We start from the raw sequence: 23926 nt of genomic DNA, 5'->3' as shown, positions 1-23926 counted from the left end.
ATGGACAAGTATCCTAACATGTATAATGTATGTACCAAATTTCAATGAAAACTGACAAAACTTTTCTAAAAACAAGATGGCTGCCAGTCGGCCATCTTGAACCAAATCACTCAAGTACTGTAGGTGCATGTGTATCACATAAAGTACTAGGGACATGCAAAGAATGAACAGATTCGGTCAAATGGTTTCTGAGATATGACTCTGGAAGGACGGACAGACATAGACCAAATTATAAGTCCCTGTTTCCGAACTTCGTTCGAACGGGGACTAAAAACAAAAGTGTAGGAATACTTGTGTGAGTTTGAACACCTTCGATCAAATAATTGCGTAGACACAGCATGTAGAAAAAAGCAAAATGATCGGCCATCTTGGACTTAATCTTGTAGATGATTGATATAGTCCAAATATAGGACTGGTGTGTACAAAATGATGTCCGAGTTGTAGAAAATATTAATTCAGACCAAAAATGACAAAAAATATTTATTTTTAAATTTAGACACAAATTAAACAAATCTGAGAGAGATTCACCTAGGGTACTTACATATCAAAATACATACACACAGACAGATGGTGCAACCTCAAAGTTTCAAATATAGTTGCGTTACTTACCAAGGTATTTTTTTGAACGAAACAGGGACTAATTAATTTAGCAATAACAACTGTTTACCTGTTTTAGAGACTGCCCAGGCTGCATGGAGGACATGACAGGAATCTTTATTCTCGCTTCAGGGATAGTCGTTACTGTAACTGTCAAAAAATGGGATCAATATTAAACATACACAAATGAAAAGTTAAATCAATATAGGCAAAAACACATGTCGCTTAACGGGTACAAGATCAGTTTCACATTCTAAAGTAATATAGAGGTATAAATCGCACAATATGAACTATTAATTGAAAATATTACTATATACAAAATATCGCAAGGAGCTTCGGTAATACGTATATTATTTGGAGTTGATCCAATCCGAGAAAAAAATTACATAATACTGGTACACCCCACAAAGTATCTATAACCTGAATATGTGAGCAATTGGGTCAAAGTAGCCATTTCTCAATGCGTTATTTGCTTAACTTCATAATTTTGGGGATATCAGTCATGATGAGCAAAGATCAAGCTATCTACATCTCAAATATCTAAGCAATTGGGCCAAAACAGCAAGTTCTTAAGGGGCACAGTCGCTATCTTTTATCTTGGATGGCCAATGAGAAGCCGAGCTTCTTAAGTGCTAGAGTTGCCTCACAAGATATGTTGAATAAATGTTATTTGGGGTGATCTTATTACAGCTCTTTCAGGAAAAAACATCGGCATTGCAACCTAGACAATTCAGGTGTTACCACTGTAGCACCAAGAGAGATTTGTTTTGTCTAAGGAGACTTAACTTACATAAACATACTAGTACTGTCTACATTGATATATATTATATTGATGCATAGTCAATGGGCATTATGAATACTGGTAGTCGCTGAATGTTGTGGTGTGAAATGGAATGGCTCACATTAAAGGTATGATTAAATGGCATGAGTCAAATGTTGAGGTGTGATATGGCATTATGATTAGTCAAATGCTGGCCTGCAAAATGGAATCGCCCTAATAGGCATGCATTCAATCCCATAAAGAATTTAAATAATCTAAACATTATTGAGGTATTGGTGTCCTTGTGGTTACTGCAATAGCTTGTGTCAAGTAACCCTTGCCCATGAACCTGTCATAGCACAAATTAATCAGAATTTTTGTTAGTTATGCAAATCAGCTATGGCCTGTCTTGTAGGTTATTTTGAAAAAAACACATTAATCATATCATAAAGTCAACACACACCAAGACATTATTTATGACATCACAAAACAAAATGAAAGATAAGAAACTCTCTACCCCAGCGATGAACCTGTAACTGTGTCATACTAGAATCACAGGACACAATATCCAGTATTTTTTCAATCCCACTTCCTGTGTAGTGTTTGCCTGTTTGCCATCTATTTACATTACAGAGCAAACTCTTCCCTGCTTTCTTAGTTACAGTCTTGTTGTCAAGAGGTTATGTAACACCCAAGGTATCATTGAGACATTGGGCCATTCCAGTTTATATCTGCACCCCCCATGTTGATGAGTTTGTGTGTTTACTTCATACAGGGTATAATTTCTATGGGTGTATAAGTCATACAAAGTTTTATTTCTAAATCACCATTCACCATACAATAAAGGAAATCCAAAACTATAGGTCCTACTTTCAGTGTTGATGAGTTTCTTTGTGACACCATACAGAGTAGGATTTCCAAATATAACTCTCATCATATGCTAATTTACCAAGTTCAAAATTTTATATCTGATAATGGAAATCCAAACTAGTCCTGATTCACGGTGTTGATGAGCTCATTTGTCCCACCATCATTATCTATTTCATACTGGCCCAATGCAGTCAGAATTCCAAGTTTTTTTTAGTCATAGAGTGTTGGAAATCCAATCTCATCAACCGGTATGTGGTGAGATAAGCTAGGCCATATTTTATTTAGTAGCCATAACTGCATGGATTTCCAGAATTTGTTTTCCATACTCGTCTGGATTTCTGGATTCTGTTTTTCAATATACAGTTGGAAATCCGGGGTGCAGATATAAACTGGAATGGCCCATTCTGGTTTCAAGCTATGCGGACATCTCTTGTTGTCAAGGGGTTATGTAATAAAGTCAATCACTTGCCTATGTTATTAGACAGAAGAAATTACAACTCGACCAATGTACATTCATAATACTAAGATATTAACAGATGGTATTAAATCATAGGTGTTGATTAGTGCGGTACAGTCGTGGCGATTTCATGTAAATAATAAACGATTTGTTTTGCATGCTCAGTGGCTTTGGATCACTCAATTATTTTAACACTACAACAATTAATTGATATCCAGACGATTACGATTTGTAGGCTCCCATAAAAATTATGTAGCTATCCATGGTCGCACTATAAACACAGAATTAAAAAACATGACAGCATAATTTATTACCGTATGATGACAGAGTTCACATTAACAACACACATATCATACAGTACTACACTCTTTGGGACATAGAGAAATATGCGATACAGAAAAAAACGTGCGATGCGTACAGTAGGAAAATACAGTTGATCTTTGCAAATTACAGAACTCTCGTTGACATCGACAAAGACATAATTAACCGGACTGAAAATGACGATCTCGAGACGTCACTGAATCTGATGACTACCTCAACGCGGTCTACGGAAAAAACAGATCAGCGAGGCTTACCTAGGACTTTGAAAACAAAGTTACGACAACTTGTATATCAGCTGCTTCAGTTCAGCAACGATTTGTGTATCGAAACGCAGCTACATGAAGAATGAACGTGCATTCAACGCCACAAGTTTTTTGTTGCCCTATGACCTGACCAATCACATACATTCTTACTCAGTGTTTGATCTAGGCTGCGCCATTGCGCAATTTGCCCAAAAAATCAAAGTTGACGCGTTATTCATAACACTGTGCGCCAGTTTGGGCGCAACATTTTTGTCCTGCCAATTTAATGAAACAATTACGTAGTTGCGTTGTTTTTACCGTAAAGAGTCTGATTGACCTTAACGACCCATTACTTACTTCGTGGCGAAATCTTTTGCGACAATAATGTCGCAAATTTCATCACGTGACCACTTCAAGTGGACCGTGTGCAATTAAACAGCATGGCGAATAAAAGCCAGCGGTTGATGAATGAGGTCATCTTCGGGTATCAGTTCGTTCTATGAAAGAAAATGATACCCCAGAAACAGTTTCCGAGACTTCTGAACGTTTAGAGGGCCGGATAAATATGAGATAACAGATACAACGGTAACTAGCAGTGATACTAGTTCCGATGTTAATCGGCGGCACCCACAGGTACGTAAACACAATCATAACACTGTAACGGTATTCATTGTTTTCAATGCTAATGTTATTTTAATAAATTACACTTTTACTAAAAATTATGACCAGCAAAAGAGCCTACTTAGTACTATACCATGTATTATCAAATCAAAGCGAAGTTGCGAAGTGTTTTGTAGGTCAACATTACATTACGCGTGAAACCAAAATATAAGACTATTTTTTGAAATAATAATTATCTTTATTGCGTTCGTATCTTTATCAGGATTTTGACTAAAATGCAATACAGATGTGAATAAAGATAAACAAACAATTAAGATGAGAATAAAAATACACACAGGAAAATAAAAACTGACAAGCAAATAAAAGCAGGGAAAAAAATAAATTGGGTTGTTTTTCATATTTGTGTTGGTGAATGTTTGGATTACTAATGCATGTACATGACCTTATCTTGAGATAGCTGACTATATTGTTTTCAGTTTTTCTTCTCTAGTTTTGAAACAGTTTTCTATGTATTATTGTATACACACACTAGGCTTCAGAATGCTTTAGTTGGCTATCAGAATTAATTTTATGGCGTTTTTTCAAAATATAATTCAAGAACTCTGGGTGATGTTGTGTTGTTTCTTATAAAAAACGCATAGGTCTTAAAAACTACCCAAAAACCTGTAAATTTAAAAAAAAAATATTTGTATTGATCTATGCAAAATGATTTACAGACATAACAATGGTTACAATATTAGAATTTATCTTGACTCTTCCAACTTTCTTTTTCTTGCAGGAAAGGTGGTTATCCCCAGACTGTGTTAAAATAATGTAGCACCCACTGTCAGTGTCACACCAGAACCCATCCATTACCACCTGTAAAGAATTGACATTTCAATGTTATGTATAATAGTGACAAACTGTCAACACTAAGTAAAAAGCAGTGAATTGGTATCCAACAAAGTTTAACCCAGCTGATTTGATTTCTATACCCAAAAAGTGAAATTATAAGTATTCCATAGTGAAATGGTGAATATATTATTTTCTCATGCATTTTGTTGCAACATTTGTTTTTGAAGTGTCTTCCCAAATTGTGTTTTGTTGCAATTTATGATAAATAAAAAAATAACTGAAATACTTGCTTACATGTAGTCTTTTCTAGCAAGCACTGGAGCTTCTGCAGCTTCCGTTTGTCAATGTTCCATTAATTGTCCCAGTAGGTAGATGTAAGTGGTCATGGAGAAGGTATTAGTAAAGGGCACTGTTCAGTACTATAAAACTTGTTTATAGTGACAACAAGTGAGTGTTCAATATAATGTTGTCCAATAAAAATATCATTTTGTATGCATTCAGGCTTTTAAATGCTGGAAAATTCTTCAGACCTGTCACTAGATTGCTGTATTTCACTTATGCTCCAGACAATCCTGACAACCAGTAAACTGGTTGATTTGTGCCAAGTGAACACTTCAGGGTTATGAGCACGCCATTGCTATGCCAACTTCTGGGCCCCCAGTAATTTTTCATGGCCCTTGTTCTCATACAAGAGGGGCCCCAATGGCCCCACTTAATGAATTCCTAGATCAATCACTGACTTACTGGGTGCAAACGATTGTAACTGTAATGCGCCAATCAACACCACTCTTATGGCAGTGTTAGACTGAAAAAACGTTGATATTGAGTGGGCGTGTAATTTGTCAATCAATATTGCTTAGCCAATCAGAATTCAACTTCCGAGCCATTGCAGATCAACAGCTGGTTTGTATTTTCCTGGTCGTATTATTGAACTCCAATTGCAACATTTTAGTTGTAGCAGCGACAGCTATATCGGCGACTGACTAACTTGTAATTATTCGCCCATCATTGTCGCGTATGACTGATGACAGAAACACATTCAAACTGTCGCAAATTTTATTATTACGAAACATTTCAAGAACTCGTTTCTTACTAATAATAATAACTTTATTGCCTCCGCGTAAAAAGATTTTCATAAGAAAACAAAGTTTTAAAATAATAACTGGATATATGTAAAAATATTATAAAAAGAACAAAAGAACTTAACTAGTAAATAAAGCTTTGTGTTGTGTGAATATATTTGTCAAGTTGACTTTTTCTATTGATGTTTTGTCCCATTTAGCATTGTCCTGAATGTCCTGCAAGTCTAGATCCCATAATTCTGAGCCAAAAAGCAAAATTGGTTTTATGTAAATGTTAAATAGTTTCATTTTTAGTTTTATTTCTAGATTTCCAAAAAAATACTTTGTTCATGATGTAAATTGGTTTTCCAGCTTTACCTGCTAAATTTGACACAGTATCAGCAAGTTAAAACTCCCAGTTGATTTTATTGTGATTCCTAGATATGTATAACTGTTTGTTGTTTGAATGTTATCATTTCCAAAACTGAATTGGTATTTATTTCTCAATGTTGATGAACCAAAGATAACAACTTGTGTTTTTGAAAGGTCCACACTCAATTTTCACCTATTGTAATACTATTTTAGTGTATTTAATGATGTCTGTAGACCAGCCTGGGTAGTGGAAGTGAGGGTTAAATTATCGGCATATAAAATACTTAACAGTGTTATTATTCAGTGGTGATTCAGTATTGGCATTATCCAAACTATCTTTTAAATCGATAATAAAAATGTTGAAAAGAGTTGGGCTTATTGTATATCCCTGTTTTACTCCTGTATTAATAGTGAATTCTTTGGTTATATAATTATTTATATTAATGCAAGCTTTTGTTTTTGAATACATGTTTTTTATTATTTTGTAAATCTTGCCATTAATGTTATTTTTTAATAGTATATAGAATAGCCCTACTCTCCATACAGTGTCAAATGCTTTGGCAAAATCTACAAAACAAACATATAGTTTTTGTTTATTTTTAATGTGTTTCTGAATTAGAGTTTTTAAATACAAAATAATGATCTGTTCTGTGTTTTTTCTGAAGCCGGCCTGGTTGTTTTTGAGTATTTTATTTTTTTCAATGAAACAGTTCATGTGTTTATATATGATGGAACAGAAGACCTTACCAATACAACTTGAAACTGATATTCCCCTGTAATTTTGAGGGTGTAATTTGTCTCTTTTTTTGTTATAAAGATGAGTGATGCACCTTAAATTCCATATATCTGGGAAAAATGAGCTACTCAAAACTAAGTTCTTTTTCACTAATAACCTTATCTAAGTGATCATTTACTAGCATTTTCTCTTCATGCTCTGATAATTCTTTCATTTTATTTTCCTTGAAACTATTATTATCTTTTTCTATTGTTTAGTGTTGCATAATATTCCATCCATTTAGTTGCTGAAATTGGATTATTACTATTTTGATTTGTATTTTTCATATGGTTAATAATTTTCCAAAACTCCTTTGAATTGAGTTTATTAAGATAATGTTCTTGGATTTGGTTTTTCTTTTGTTTTGTAAATCTTTTCTCTTTATTATAAAAAAATTGTCTTAGTTGCATATCAAATGGTAATTTATTTATCAACTTTGCACAAGCCATTTTATCACGTTTACTCTGGTTGCATTGTTTATCAAACCATCTGGGATTCTTTTTTTGTTTGCTTTTGTGAATACTTTTATTGGGATTGATTTTATTAAAAATACCCGAAATTGAACTTTCTAGTAGCTGATTAAATATATGGGATGCTATATTTACATTATTATTTTAAATTATGAATTGTGTTATTAAACTCTTTCTTTTGATGCTGATCTATCATGGCATTTAAAAACAGATAATTTATCCCATTTCCACTTCCTAGGCATTGGCTCTAATGTTGAAATTTGGCAATGATCTGAATAATATGTAAAACTGTGAACTTTGTTGAAACGATCAGTTGTTGCTAAGCCATAGTCTACCACAGTTACCATTCCAGTGATAACATGTGTAGTTTCCACAAATATCACCTGCTATGCGACCATTTAGAATTCTCAAGTTACAATATTTACAAAGATCACATAATAGTTTACCATAGCGGTTTTTGTTTTTATCCATGTTACAGCGGTTCAAATTAGTATATATCATATAATTTTGAGGTAGTGGTACATGTCTTGAATTGTCACTTTGGATGAAATCATGGAGTTAACCAGTTCTTGCATTTATATCTCCCATTATTAAAATAGAACCCTTTGAATCCATCTCTCTAATTATTTTTTCTAACCGTTCAATAAACGTGTCTGAGTTGGTATTTGAATTTGCTGGTGGATTGTAAACAAAACATATTTGTATATCTGTGGGTGTATTGAAAAAATGTTTTTGTAGTTTACACCAAATCATATCTTCGTGATCAGTATTGTCAGCCCGCCTCGTTTTTGTTTTTTACGAACTATTGAATGGTCCCAGTATTTGTCAATTCAATGTTTTTATTTTCATTGGTTAACCTTGTTTCCCCTTATTTTGTCTTTGTTTAAACCCTGTAGAATCCAATATCGAATATATATAGCTGTTTTTATTGTATTCTGTTTCTTTAATTTCTAATTTCGTAAACCATTAGAAGCCTACTCATGATTTCAAATACCCAGAACATTGTACTTTTGAGCAATATAAGGATATTGGCTTAACAAAGTTGGAGGTCACAGCTTAATTTTCAAGAAAATCATCGTTGTATTTTAGTGAATAGTGTACATTTTGGCAGTATTATAGTGCTTTTGCCATAGGTTCCTGTGGCAGAGATAATGTAGGCTGGTGACATAGGCTGAACAATTATATATTGTGAATGATGGGGTACTTTTTGTTCTCATTTATTTCAAAAATCTAGGTTTTAAGATGTGTCAACAAATTAAATTATTCTTTAACATTGTACTCTATGGAATTGTTCTGAAAATAACTATTTTTGAAAGATATTAGGACAAGTTTCTCAAAATATGTCACTGTAACACACAAAAGAAATACCTTCACGATTTTATACCAATGAACATTTTCATGCGATTTATGACCAACTTTCTCACAAATTATGAGTAGGCTGCTACCTAACGACTTCCTAAAGCAACATTAAATTTGGAAGAAAAATTAGCATATTCATAAGATTGATGATATGTTCATGTGTATTTACTGATAAAAAGGATTTAAAATCGATTAGATACCATCTTGACATCAATACCTCTTAAATAATGTCACTCTATCTTTTTCTTTTTTCCTAGATGTAAATTGTACCACTTTGGCTGTACTGCCCTAGTTGTAGCATACCTATTCCATTTTATGTTAAGTAATTGAATATATATTGTTAAGACCAAATATAAAACAATTCGGGGTCAAACACCTTGCCACACAAAAACATATATATTTGTTTATTTACTATTTTTTAGATGTTCCATGACTGTTCCACTGATATCTAAAGAACCATTCATTAGATTTTGATGAAACTTGGTGCATAGATGCCTCGGGCCAATGCACAGATTTGACTAGGTTTTGGTAGATATCCATGCATATTGTTTACCTAATTTGCATGCTAATTTTAAGCTGTCCCATGACTGTTCCACTTATATCTAAACAACCACTCATTGGATTTTGATGAAACGTGGTACATAGATGCTCTGAATTAATGCTAGGTTTTGATTAGTTTTGGGTAAAAATCTGTGCATATTAATTACCTAATTTGCATAATGATTAATCAATTTTCGGCTTTTCCTCTGATATCTCAAGCACTAATCATCACATTTCAATAAAACTTGGTACATAGATGTCATAGGACACTGCACTGCACTGCATAGTTTTTAGGGTGATATCAGTACATATTAATTACCTAATTTGCATAATTAATTAATTTTTAGCTTTTGATATTTCAAGTAGTAATCATTACATTTCAATGAAACTTGATAGATAGATACTCAAGGACCATTCAGAGATTAATTGTTTTGGGATAAATATTTGTGCCTATTAATCACCCGATTTGCATAGTTAGTTAATTTTCAGCTTTTCCACTGATATCTCTAGTATTAATCATCCCATTTCAATGAAACTTGGCACATAGATCCTCTATGACTATGCAGACACCTGATTAGTTTTGGATAAAGATTTGTGCATATTAATAACCTAATTTGCATAATTAACCAATTGTTATCTTTCTCACTTATATCGCAAGTACTAATCACTCCATTTCAATGAAACTTAGTACATAGATGTCATAGGACAAGCACAGACCTGATAGGTAATCATTATGTACGGATATTAATCTAATTTGAATAAATAATAAATTATAGCTTTTGATATTTCAAGTACTAATCATTACTTTTTAATGAAACTTGTTACATAGATGATCTAAAACTATACAGATACCTGATTAGTTTTCGCTAAAAATGTGTGTATATTAATCACCTAATTTGCATAACTAACCAATTGTCAGCTTTCTCACTTATATCACAAGTACTAATTAATTCATTTCAATGAAACTTTGTCTATAGAGCTACTCTAGAACAATGCACAGACCTGCTCAGTTTCAATAAAACTTTGTACTTAGATAGTCTGTGCCAGTACTTATCTTATTTAAATGAATCTTAGTATGTATGTACTCTAACACAATGTGACCGTTAGTTTTGGGTTTATATACATTCATAATAATTAGGTAATTTGTGTAACTTTTCAGCTTTCCACTAATTTAGTTAGAATTAATCATCACATTATAATGAAACTTTTTACATATGCAACCTGAAACAAGTGCACTATTGAAGTTCAGCAATGGAATTTTGCATTACAGAACATGCATGCAATCATGCATATAGAAAAAAATATCATTCAGGAAACTAATGTGTCACATTAGTTAATATATCTTCCCAATCATTTCATACAGAAACTTGGGTTAAGTCAATTTTGAACATTTTAGACTCTTCCATTTGACCCTAATTTGTTTTATTTTTGTTATACAGATCACTAGCTTCAATATGTTCAATCATTTGAAAAGATGAATTTGACAAAATTCAATTCAGCTTCGTTCAACCTGTTCAACCAAATGAAAAGATGAATTTGACAAAATCCAATTCATCTTCGTTCAACCTCGTTCAACAACGTTCAACCTGTTCAACCAAATGAAAAGATGAATTTGAGAAAATCCATTCCAAACTCGTTCAACCTCGTTCAACCACGTTCAACCTGTTCAACCAAATGAAAAGATGAGTTTGAGAAAATCCATTCCAAACTCGTTCAACCTCGTTCAACCACGTTCAACCTGTTCAACCTGATCAACCAAATGAAAAGATGAATTTGACAAAATCCAGTTCAACCTCGTTCAACCACGTTCAACCTGATCAACCAAATGAAAAGATGAATTTGACAAAATCCATTCCAAACTCGTTCAACCTCGTTCAACCACGTTCAACCTGTTCAACCAAATGAAAAGATGAATTTGACAATCCATTCCAAACTTGTTCAACCTCGTTCAACCTGTTCAACCAGTTGAAAAGATGAATTTGACAAAATCCAATTCGTCTTCGTTCAACCTCGTTCAACCACGTTCAACCTGTTCAACCAAATGAAAAGATGAATTTGACAAAATCCATTCAAAACTCGTTTAACCTCGTTCAACCATGTTCAACCTGTTCAACCAAATGAAAAGATGAATTTGACAAAATCCATTCCAAACTCGTTCAACCTCGTTCAACCTGTTCAACCAGATGAAAAGATGAATTTGACAAAATCCAATTCGTCTTCGTTCAACCTCGTTCAACCATGTTCAACCTGTTCAACCAAATGAAAAGATGAATTTGACAAAATCCATTCCAAACTCGTTCAACCTCGTTCAACCACGTTCAACCTGTTCAACCAGATGAAAAGATGAATTTGACAAAATCCAATTCGTCTTCGTTCAACCTCGTTCAACCACGTTCAACCTGTTCAACCAAATGAAAAGATGAATTTGACAAAATCCATTCAAAACTCGTTTAACCTCGTTCAACCATGTTCAACCTGTTCAACCAAATGAAAAGATGAATTTGACAAAGTCCATTCCAAACTCGTTCAACCTCGTTCAACCACGTTCAACCTGTTCAACCAGATGAAAAGATGAATTTGACAAAATCCATTCCAAACAAATAAATGAAGTGGGTATGTATAAAGCTGTGACGTGCCCACCTAGTGTCTCTCCCCCATTTCAATTGTTTATACCCTCTTTGTGTCATTGCAGTTAATTTGGAGGGGCATGTTAAATTACATTTGGGCTGGAGTGATAGGGTGATTGTTCAGGTTAGTAGTGAGGGAGCCTTTAGGACTTTTTCCCCCAACTTTCCCTATCATGGCTTTAACATACAACCCTACAATTTTGTTTTTCAAATTTTAATACATAAATAAGGTATTTTCAAACTGGACAATGATATCCGAGTCCCGAGCTGCTGCAGATCAGCCCCAGGTGTTACTAGTAACATTCTTTGAAGTGATTTGAAATAATGAACATATATAGTTGAACGTTGTGTTTCCGTGACAATAATATTCAAGTTCTCGTTTAAAATTCTGTGCTGTACAAATATTTCATGTACTTTCAAAGTTCATTGTTTCAAAATTTAAAAAAATGAGTATGGCGAAATATACATGTTTCTCATTGTATCAGTGTTACAATGTGGTAGTCACGTACCCAATGAGTTGATGTGTCTTTGTTTTGACTCGCTGGCGCGCGGCATTCTTTGTTGCCCTGATTATTGATACTTTTTGTGTCTTGTTTATACACATTTGGATTCTGTGCGTTGTTTATCACCAAGTGGGTACTTGTAGTAAACGGGACACTCAAACCGGAATAGTAGTACATATACTCATCACCCATACAGGTAGATATTACATGCTTCTCAACAAATTTTAAAATATCAAATTAAATGATTTATTTACACATTAAAACATATTGTTACAAGTGAGTTACCAGTATAAGAAAAAAATATGCCTCTTTAGAATGTACGTGATTATATTTTTTTCTGTTTCTCGTGATCCATTTTAATTGCACATTTGAACACATTGTTGATGTATGATAATATTTTCCATGACTTTTCAAAACCCAGATTTTTCAAAATAAATAATTCTTTTATTTCACCAGTCACCGTGACCAGAAATTTGGCTAAATATTTCCACCTCGGACGGACCAATTTTCACATGATCTAATACTGACAAAATATGAGCCATTTGCAAAAAATTAAAAACAAATTTCTCGAAAATATAGATTGTAGGCCGGATACTGATAAACATGTACAATTTATTGCGACCAGATGGTGTACGGTTATTTTTAGTTCATGATTATACTTTATACAAACATTCCAGACTGCTGTAATCATGATAATATGTCATCAAATATTATTGTTGTATGTTTTACTGTCTGTTGAAGTATATACAAATCAAATCAATAGGGTGATTAAATTCAAATTTAATTTTATTTAATTTAATTTAATTTAATTCAGTTAAAAGTGGTTCAAAAGAAACAAATGACAAATATAATTACATTCTTAGCACACATTGCCGCCCAGAAAAACAAGAGATAAAAACTCCCACATGAGGAGAAAAGTTTCTGGAAACCTGTACCCGTCGCAATGCAAATGTGTGTTTAAAGGGAAGGTGGCAGGTGACACCATTAAATACTAAACAAATTACTGTAAATGAGAAGCGAATAAACTAGAACAGTGAAAACGATTGAATAGTGTGTCTGTTATCCGGTATAGATGGTCTCAACGTGTCTCAACATGGAAGCTGACAATTCTGGTGGTATATCTGTATTAGTTCCATTTCTGTTAACAAATTAAAATAATAACACAGGATTAGATATCAGATGGTAGTTTACATGTCATCACCGACAATTACAAAATAATCACTAAATGAGCGGAATTACTTTATAAACACGAAATAGACAAGTTTGATACATAGTACGCACATATCAAAAATAAAAAAGATAGTGTCATAAAATCAACAAATCCAAAATAATTAGCTAAAATATATACCAAAATTACAAAATTAAAGATATAAACACAAAATGAAGAATCTGAACGAGAACAAATTGAACCATGCAAGATATATACCGAATTTGAAAAAAATCAGCAGCGGTCAGATAAAAAAACGTCGAAAATATTTTTTTTTTCCAAAAAATAACCTATTAGAACCAAAGATACAACATTTGAGATATAAAGAAATCTGCGAGAAAACTACCCTAGATACTAATATACCAACATCAAAGCATTGAGGCTACTGGTTTTCAAAAAGCCTGTAAAAAGTAATTGATGACGGGTGGACGCCGGGCGGACGGTAAAACAACGGACGGGACAATCAGTAATATGAACATTCGCTGAGTCATCTTTGATGACAGGAAGAAAGTTCATTGCCAAAAAATGAACGGACAGATAGAACCAGAATGAATATTCCCCGTTAGTGGACAAATTAAGGATGTGATGAACCTTTTTAATGAAACTTATAAATGAGTATAGGCAAAAGGTATACATTAATCCGTAAAATACATTCTTTTGATAAAATACATCTCACATATATTTTTGGGATGCAAAAAATAAAAGTAGTCGGCACTGAGAGACAAGATCTTGGCATTATTCTCAGAGTTGACTGGCAGTTGCGACCTCATTTTGGCAGGCATTGTGCAAATTATACAATTGTCAAATTAAACGTCTTATCAATTGTGCCCGTGCAACGGCAATGGTGTGTTTTATTTTGAATGAAACTACAAATTCGTAAAGCAATGAACTCGATAATGATTTGTATGTATGTACTCACATGACTGCAGGATGTGATATAAATCGATGCATGCATCGCAAATATCCATAGTACCGTCTCTTCGAATATTAAAATTTCCCCAGATCTCTAAGCCCGTTTGTCGTCGGATCGTTTCCTTGCACCATTTACTATTCCATCTGTTTCGACACGAAGTTAATGCATATTTCCTGAATGGTGAAGTGTTTTGCCACTAGAACACCCGCCACTTTGAAAACAACTTCGTAAAGGTATTCGGCTCGTGTCGAATATACCAAATGGTGGGCTCTGATTGGCTGATTCCTTAAAAGGAAGTTATCGGAAATTAAGATCAGCTGAACGTTTATATTCACATTTCAAAGCAGCCCTAGTTTATTTTTTATTATTTTTCCCAAATATTAATAGCAATGGCAAATCTACGCAGAAGTTAACAATACGTAATGAACTCTGATAATAGTAACATGATTTCGTCTCCCTCTTCTCCCGTCTTACCCCAATTAGCAGTCACATAATCTATGGTTTGCCCCTAGTTATGGTCATTTATGACAACGTGTGAGCCTCAATAAAATAGATGCGCAACGAAAGTTGATCGCCTATTGTAAATTATTGCGGTTTGTACTGAGGTCGTGCGTGCATCTGAGGTCAGCAAACTAGCACAGGTATATTTTGGACTAGTGAGGGCGCAAACATGCAACTTTTTGTACGTACGCACATGGAAGGTAGTTCCATGAAACGATTTCTTGCAAAAAACCTGGAAAAAGGGGGGAAAGTTTGTGCATGTTTCCTTGACTTTAAAAAAGCCTTTGATTCAGTTTGGCATCAAGGCTTGTTTCACAAACTAGCACAAAACGGTATCACAGAAAATGATATTAAAAAGGAAATAGAGCAGTCCATAAGCCACACACAAAACAAAGTCGAAGATAAAAAAACACACTCTGTTATGAATTACCCAGCATACAGGGCACATGGACTACATTTATTTAACAAAGCAGAAATTCATATTAACAATTTTGGAACCAGTGGCGAAAGTGATGAATTTATGAGCAATTTATTTTGTTACGTATGACCATTTTTATCTTGCCCCAAAAAATATTATGATTTAATAAATAATGTTATCACAATGTTTTACAGCAGGCGCAAAATAATTGCATACACCCAACCCCACGCCTGGTATATAGTTACCGATGGAGTGATTTCGCAACACCCCAGACACTTTTCTGAGAACTTATTAACCGATTTTCAAAACACCGGACGGGGTATGCCTTTGATGTGAGGAGGCATGGGATGACGTAGTTGGACTATTCCATTATCTTTGTAGGAACAAAAACATCGCCGAACCACGTGGAAGAAATGAAACACGAACATAAAACTGAGAATGAATATTAACAAGCAAGAGCTATATAGAATAGAATAGAATAGAATAGAATAGAATAGAATAGAATAGAATAGAATAGAATAGAATAGAATAGAATAGAATAGATTAATGCTTTATTAATACCGTAAAGAAAGAGTTAACATATCTTTTTAGGTTTTCAGATTAATAAAGTAAATAATAAAAGTACATGAAATGTAAAAATTTATTTAAAAAAGAACTCAAAATTGATGAACGACAAAAATACTACAGACTATTATTAATAATATAAGAAATATTAAAATACTGGGATATGTAAGTATATCTGTATGCAGCACAGACAGAATATGTATAAAATATAAAAGAACATGACAAAATAAAAGAATTAGTCTTGTTTATATTTAACTAAATATTTGCAGAGAGTGATAAGATGGTTTGTATTTGGTGACTGTAGTACAAGTTTAAATTGTTCTTTTTTTGTTTAAGTTTTGGTAATCACTGTTAATTTCTTTAAGAATATTATATGCATGTATGTCATCTCTGTGTTCTGTGTACAGTTTACATTCTAGTAAATGATGTAATTCATCCTCTATCTCTTTACAGTGGGTGCATAATCTGTCTTTTTTGTGTACTGCCATCGTGGTGTTATAACATTTGTGTTCCATGACATCACTGTGGATAAATGCCAGTTTCCAAGATGTGGTTATACATTTGTCGTAAAGCTTGTTTCACTATTTTGTTGCTATATTTCAACAGTTCTCCTGGTATTCCGTCTGGTCCAGTTGCATTATTGTTTTTCAGTTTTCTTGTTGCATGAATAATTTCCTGTAATGTTATAAGTTTGTTTAGTTCATGATTGTTGTTCATTTCTTTCTCTAGCTGCAATAGCCTGTCTTCAATTCTACTGATTTCCTGGAAACGTTCAATCCATGCTGTATATGGAATTTCTTTTATTGAATTGTTTTCTTTTGTCTTTATTAATAAGTTTATCTTCTTCCAAAAAGTTTGTACTTCATCGTTCTCATCTGCTTGTTCAATGTTTGATAATATTTTTAGTTGTTTCTCTTTCTGTAGTTTCTTTACATATTTTTTAAATTTCTTCTTCTTAGTGTAGTACATTATTCTTAGTTTACCATCTGTTGGATTTTTTTGTAACATTTTTGAACGTGTTTGTAATTCCTTTTTCATTATATTACATTGTCTATCAGTGAATTTTACTTTGTATTGTTGTGTTTTCTTCTTTACTTTCTTATGTATGGAGCATTTATTTGCAAATATGTTCATTAATGTTTAAATTCATGAGCGATCTCATCACATCACAAATGTTTTCAAAGCAAACCTTTGCAAAACCACGATTCCAATATAGTATGACTGTGGTCAAACATGGTATCATGCAACGTAGAAATGAGGCAGCAGTGAATAGCGCCACCATTCGGTAAAACTAGTATTTCTTGCGAATACGGCCATCGAGGGCATATCATACTAGTATTGTGATGTTACAGTGATACGCTATGATAAAGGGGGGGGCAAGGGGGTGCAAGGGTTATTTTCGTTCAACGTAATTGCAATATTTTTTTGTTCGTACTACGTAAATTGAAAAAAATAAATTCCGTAATTCTGTAATCACAGGCTAGACGTACAACGTAATCGATCAAATATTTTTTTCGTACACTGTAAAAATGTGTTTTTTATTTTTTTTATTTTTCTCGGTACGTACAAGGATTTACATCCAAATAAAAAAATCGTTAAGAATAATCCAGGGAAATTACATTATAGAAACTGTAAAACGACTAGATGACAAAATTCACTACACAATTGAATGTCAAGACGTAAAAGGCCCTATAACCGAATGAAGAGCATTACGAGAGTAATATGCGCGTGCAATTCTACACACGGCGCAGCAAGTGGAGAATTTGAGCCGCAGAGCTCTTCGGACCATTCAATGTTCCTTTTTTTAACACTGTAAACTGTAAAAACGTCTTTTTTTTCCTTCCTTGTAAATTGTAAAACGCCCTTTTTATTTCCCGTAAAACCGTAACAGCTACCCCCTTGCCTCCCCTCTGATAAGCAATTTACTGCCACGGGATTAGGAATGGAAGCATTTATCATCCAATAGCTTTGGTTTGGCAGCAAGAATATCAGTATTTTTTCGACGAAAAACTATACAAATGCAAATAGTTTTGTATTTTTTGGAATGTTTTTTTTTCCAAATATAATAACACGACTCAAAATATGTTTACTTCCAGGTCCTTTGATAAATTGTAAAATCATACTACATTCTTTCAGAGCGACAAAATTCATGTTGAATTATAGACCATGTATTTAAAAATTACATGTTATTACCCTGGCTAAATACAGTTACGTCAACATTATGCAAAATACTTTCTTATTTGTATTATAACTGTACTTATCAGCAATTGGTTTGAGACGTTTAGTTTATGCATGGAGCTTCATGATGGAAGGTACTAACGGATTGTGTATGTGATATCAGTCTGAGATATATAAATCCCTATGTATAACGTACAGATCACTCCATTACGGACACTTCACAGCAATGCAGATTGACGGTGATATACGACACAGTCCCCCGATTTCATCGTTACGTTATTTGTCCGGTAATACAATTTATGTAGTATTGTATCGAACTGGCTCGTACTGTCACATACCATCTATCAACAACTGTGACATGACTGACTGATAACTTTCTCATTTGTAGAAAATTGTATATTTAGCAGCTCGCTCACACATTAGATAAACGTTGCGGACAAAGCTAGTATCAGGGGGAAATTCTTCTCCTCTGGGTTCTCCACACGTGTCAGGGGGGAATCTCGTCTTGTCTCTATATACGTTTGCTTGAGGTACGGGATCGGGAACGTCACTTAAGCTTTTACAGTCAAATAACACACACAACGAAATACGTTTCAACTCTCGTATTTAGTCAGTCAGTTGAGTACTCTTTAAGACACAGCGCCCTGGGGAAAAGTCCCAAAGACTATCGCAAGGCTGATCCAAGACTCTCCTAGACTGCCTCAAGACTGTCTCTCCTCGTGTACTCGCCAAGACCAACTAAAACAACTTTATTCATTTTCAAAACCTTAACCAATTACAAAGAAGTATAATGACTCTAAGGCGTGGCTTTCACACATTCGACCTGCATACAGCCAATCACACTAAGTACTGGACACGTCATATTTTTTGATTAATCGTTCACTATATTAATAACTGGAAATACCAACTGTCAGAAATAGTAGTCCGGATAGCGACGGTTATATCGTAATTAGTTCCAAATCACTGAGTCGAGTTCTGTCCAGGACCTCCCATGGGCCTAAACGATGACAGACATAACACAGCCATTCGCTAGTAATCACCTAAATAAGTCGATCAACAGATACGTGCAAACAATTTCATTATACATCCCTTCACTCAAACTGAGCTATGCCTCCCGGCATTGCACGTTGATAAATGGAAAAATACCGTCATCTACTCATCGTCATATGGGTTAAATACAATACAAAAGGAATTAATCAAAAGAGTAAAACACACTGATTAAATACAATGATTATAAATCTATATAAAAGGGAAATGCTACCAATCGACTCGCTTATCTCAAACAGTTCACTGAGGTATCCCTTCGCTGCACTGTCTCTTGTTACTAAGGTTACAATCTCTATATCAAAAGGTCAAAAAAACTAAGGCGTGGCGGTGTAACAATGTGAACAGCCAATCGTTGCAGTAGACAGCATGACCACGTGATCACCAGGGATGTGTCTCTCGGTTAAAGCATTGCAAAGCGGTAACTAATCAATGATTAAACAAGCTATTAATCAAACTCTTGTCATCTCCACTTATAAACTTCAACTGAACTCAAAAGTCGTTAATCAAAACACAAGTCATACGGAGTGGAACAGAATGCAAAGACAAAGTCGCTTTCATAATACATTACTCCTCTGGCAATTTAGACGGGAAAATGCTAAAACGATAGACACTACTAAGTTACATATAAACTTGTCAATCATGAACAAAAGCTTGCGTTATCAAACAATACGTATATGGGCGCACCACACTCTCATTTCAAAAAGACATCAAAAAACGTTACAAAGGTGCTCTTAACTCAAATCAACTCAAAAAGCGTCAGAAGTATTCCGAAAACAACACGTAAACAAAAACAACTCTTAAAACGTCGATATCTCTGTACATTGACAAATCTCAAAACTCTTAAAAACTCATTGGGGCATTACTTTCCCCATCATATTCCGTACTAATAAACTCATTAAAACTTCATAAAACTTTACAAAACTCATAACACTGTGTTGCAAATACTTGTCCACTGAAACATGCTTAAATCGTTATAAAGGATCTCGCACGTCACTAAATATAAGTTTAGACAAAGATCTGGGCGCTGACATACATACATTTCAACATCACAAACAAAAAACATTCAGAAAAACGATAGGAAAAGCAAGCAATACATTAAACACTGAACAATAGTGTTGGGAGTCTGAAAAGGAGGTAAACGTCTTGAGTTACAGTGCCCGTTACAGTGTCCAACGAGCGGTTCTCTACACATGACAATACACAAATAGCTATAGTTCTAATTAAAGTCTAAGCGTCTCTTCTCTTTTCGTCGCGTTGGTCTGGGTCGTTCTTTTTCATCATCTTGTCTTTTATGTCGCTCAATTCTTGATTATTCAGTCCTATTCGATACTCGTCCTTCCTAAGGGGTTCCGAAGTCTTCATGTCTTCAGCGTTGTTCATCGGTGCCATACTGTTAACGGCCTTAGTTGTCAAGCGCGGTTTTGTCTCTGCCATCGAGCTGTTATTTCGGTTCACAAGAAAGACACACCTTCGCCATTTCACTTTTCTTCACAGGATGTCAATGTGTGTTAACCACCTGCCCGGGTTCATCCGAAACGTATCAGGGGAAAAATCTTCTCCTCTGGGTTCTCCACACGTGTCAGGGGGGAATCTCGTCTTGTCTCTATATACGTCTGCTTGAGGTACGGGATCGGGAACGTCACTTAAGCTTTTACAGACAAATAGACACACACAACAAAATACGTTTCAACTCTCGTATTTAGTCAGTCAGTCGAGTACTCTTTAAGACACAGCGCCCTGGGGAAAAGTCCCAAAGACTATCGCAAGGCTGACCCAAGACTCTCCTAGACTCTCCAAGACTGCCTCATGACTGTCTCTCCTCGTGTACTCGCCAAGACCAACTAAAACAACTTTATTCATTTTCAAAACCTTAACCAATTACAAAGAAGTATAAAGACTCTAAGGCGTGGCTTTCACACATTCGACCTGCATACAGCCAATCACACTAAGTACTGGACACGTATCTTTTGATTAATCGTTCACTATATTAATAACTGGGAATACCAACTGTCAGAAATAGTAGTCCGGATAGCGACGGCTATGTTGTAATTAGTTCCAAATCACTGAACCAAATTCCGTCCAGAACCTCGCATAGGCCTAAACGATGACAGACATAACACAGCCATTCGCTAGTAATCAACTAAATAAGTCGATCAACAGATACATGCAAACAATTTCATTATACTAGCTGAAAGACTCACATTTTGTTGAAATGACTTTCCATCATATATAGCTTTGTATGGTTCAGTAAATATTTTATATGAAAACATCAGTTTAGAAAATCAATACCAAAACGTATACAGCATCTTCAATGTTAGAGACCCATTTTTAAAGGTTGTTCGAGAAACGGACGTGAAAGGGGAAATGCTTTGGCACGTATGATTCGTGTCTGATCCGCAGTCAATTGAGACTGGATCAAATATATATATTGAAGTTTACGCGTCAAAAATTACTCGCACTTTGGTCATATGGGGGTCAAGCCCCGGGCGATTTTATAGCAGTAAACTGTTGTCTTTCTCGGAAGAATCTAATACAACACAATGTTGCACACGATTTGAATATTATTCTATGGTCTTCGTTTGAATGAAGTATTTGTGATAAGTAATTCACGATTGTTATTGTGTATATGCCCTCATTAGTGAAACCACGGAGGTCTATCGCATGACCACGAATTAATCATGCTGTTTAACTGTGTTGCCGAAATACACATGGAAAAAGTTGGTGACTATTTCTTTTGAGAAATTAGCACCCCCTTGTTGCATTAAAAATGGATTTCGTGGGAAAATGTAAGTCAGGATTTAGGTAGAAACCCAGTATTCGTGGATAAAAATACCCAGAACAAGTCATCTCAAGACGACACAGCCACCACTGGTCAGATGGGATTATAGCTATGAATTATAAAGTTTGAATGTATATGTATAAAATCGGGTAGGAAGATTAAGTTGAAAATCAAAAGTATGTTACTCAAAGTTCACAGCTAGGACATCTCTATTAAATTTGGTAAAATTTGCATAAATTTTAACAAAAATTCACAATCAAGTGAATATGAAAATTCAATTGAGTCAATATTAAATAAATACATTCTCAAGATATTAACAAAAATTCAAAATTAATTAAATATTCAAATTAGCTTATTAATTAAGTTGAAAGTGAATACTGCATAGCACATATTGTATATTGACACATCAAGTCTATACTAACTTTAGTCTCATTTGGACTATTAGTTCACAAGATATCAACAAAAATTCAAAATTCATTAAATATGCAAATGAGCTCTTTATTATTATGAAATTGAAAATCAATCAATATCAAGTCTCTACCAAGTTTTGTCTGATTTGGACTATTATGTGATATGAACAAGAATTCAAATTAATAATTAAATGTGCAAATGAGCTCATTAATTCCTTGAAAAAATAAATCAATGTCCATCTGTACCAGTGGTCACTCTGTCTTTGTACCAATTCTCAGCAAAATTGGTCCAGGCATCTCCGAGAAATGATGGACACATCCAAAAAACAGGTTTTTACCGATTTTGAAATTCAAAATGGCCGCCAGGTGAATTTGTACTGAGCATCATTGAAATCAGTCAAGGCATCTCTGAGAAATATCAATGTACAGTCAAAAGCCATGATTAACAATCAAAATGGATACCAGTCAAAATCAAAAATCAATCAAAAAAGTAAAACAACGGGCATCTGTATGGGTTGTTCATTTTTCTGTGTAACAAGTCTCAACAAAAAAGGTCAAGCCATCTGAGAAATGATGATGGACACACAAGGACCGAATTTGTCTGAACTTTGGCATTAAAAATGGCGGCCAGTCGGTAATATTTGATCGAATTGGAAAATAAATCGACTCCCACATGTATGGTTGACCACTATGTCTTTGTACCAAGTTCCCAAAAAATTGGTCCAGCCATCTCCGAGAAATCACTCCGGACGGACTCAAGAAGGCGAAACTGTAAGCCCCCTCTCGGACTTTGCCAGGGTGGAGGCTAATAATATAGCAGGTTTCATTCATTTTGCAAGATTCTCGATGAATATATAGATATTATTTATATTAAACAATTTGTCGGCATTACAACACATTGTCCATTGGTTCCTATGGTAGGGATATTATGCCATATTTCAAATAGTGAGCTGGTAATAAAGTTAAAAAATGTATGATACATATATTTTTTCTTATCCAGAAATATCGGTATTAGAAAAATCTGGGTTTTAAAAGTAAAAAAAAAATGCAATTTTTGAATTATATTTGGCCAATTTCCTCAACAAAAGGGATGTCAACGCACGAAAGAACACTGTCTGATGAGACAATAGCACAAAAGCTTCCACTCTCGCGAGCCAGAGCATATCTTCCGGCGGCCTAACAAAACACGGATGACGGCACAGGTATTAGCAATATATTTATAATGAATGTAATATTGAAATAGCCCTCACAGTTGAAGCGATTGTAGATTAGAATGTTAATTCAAATATTACACATTAGTTATACAGTGTCTGAATCAATCAAATGAATTTCAATACTCCAAATTGATCAATGCAATTTGTTTTATCGTGATACGTTTGCATATGCACGTATTGACCTGCACATATTTCATATTGTTAAGAAACCCAATTAAGACACACAAACAGTAGACATTGCCATCTCGAGATTGTTACACGTGTTAGAACAAACTATTTACAAATG

At 34.3% G+C, this 23926-nt stretch overlaps 1 long non-coding RNA gene across 1 annotated transcript; it reads left to right on the top strand.

The window, feature by feature from the left end:
• Positions 1-3794: 3794 nt before the first annotated feature.
• LOC146740258 (uncharacterized) lies at positions 3795-4992 on the top strand. Its single transcript, XR_014929895.1, has 2 exons — positions 3795-3880; positions 4647-4992. It is a non-coding gene; the product is annotated as an uncharacterized LOC146740258 (long non-coding RNA).
• Positions 4993-23926: the final 18934 nt, after the last annotated feature.

Source organism: Saccoglossus kowalevskii, chromosome 7, assembly GCF_978046115.1.
Source record: "Saccoglossus kowalevskii chromosome 7, keSacKowa6.1, whole genome shotgun sequence".
NCBI lineage: Eukaryota > Metazoa > Hemichordata > Enteropneusta > Harrimaniidae > Saccoglossus > Saccoglossus kowalevskii.
The sequence above is the reverse complement of the archived record's forward strand: the minus strand, read 5'-3'. Positions and strand labels throughout refer to the sequence as shown.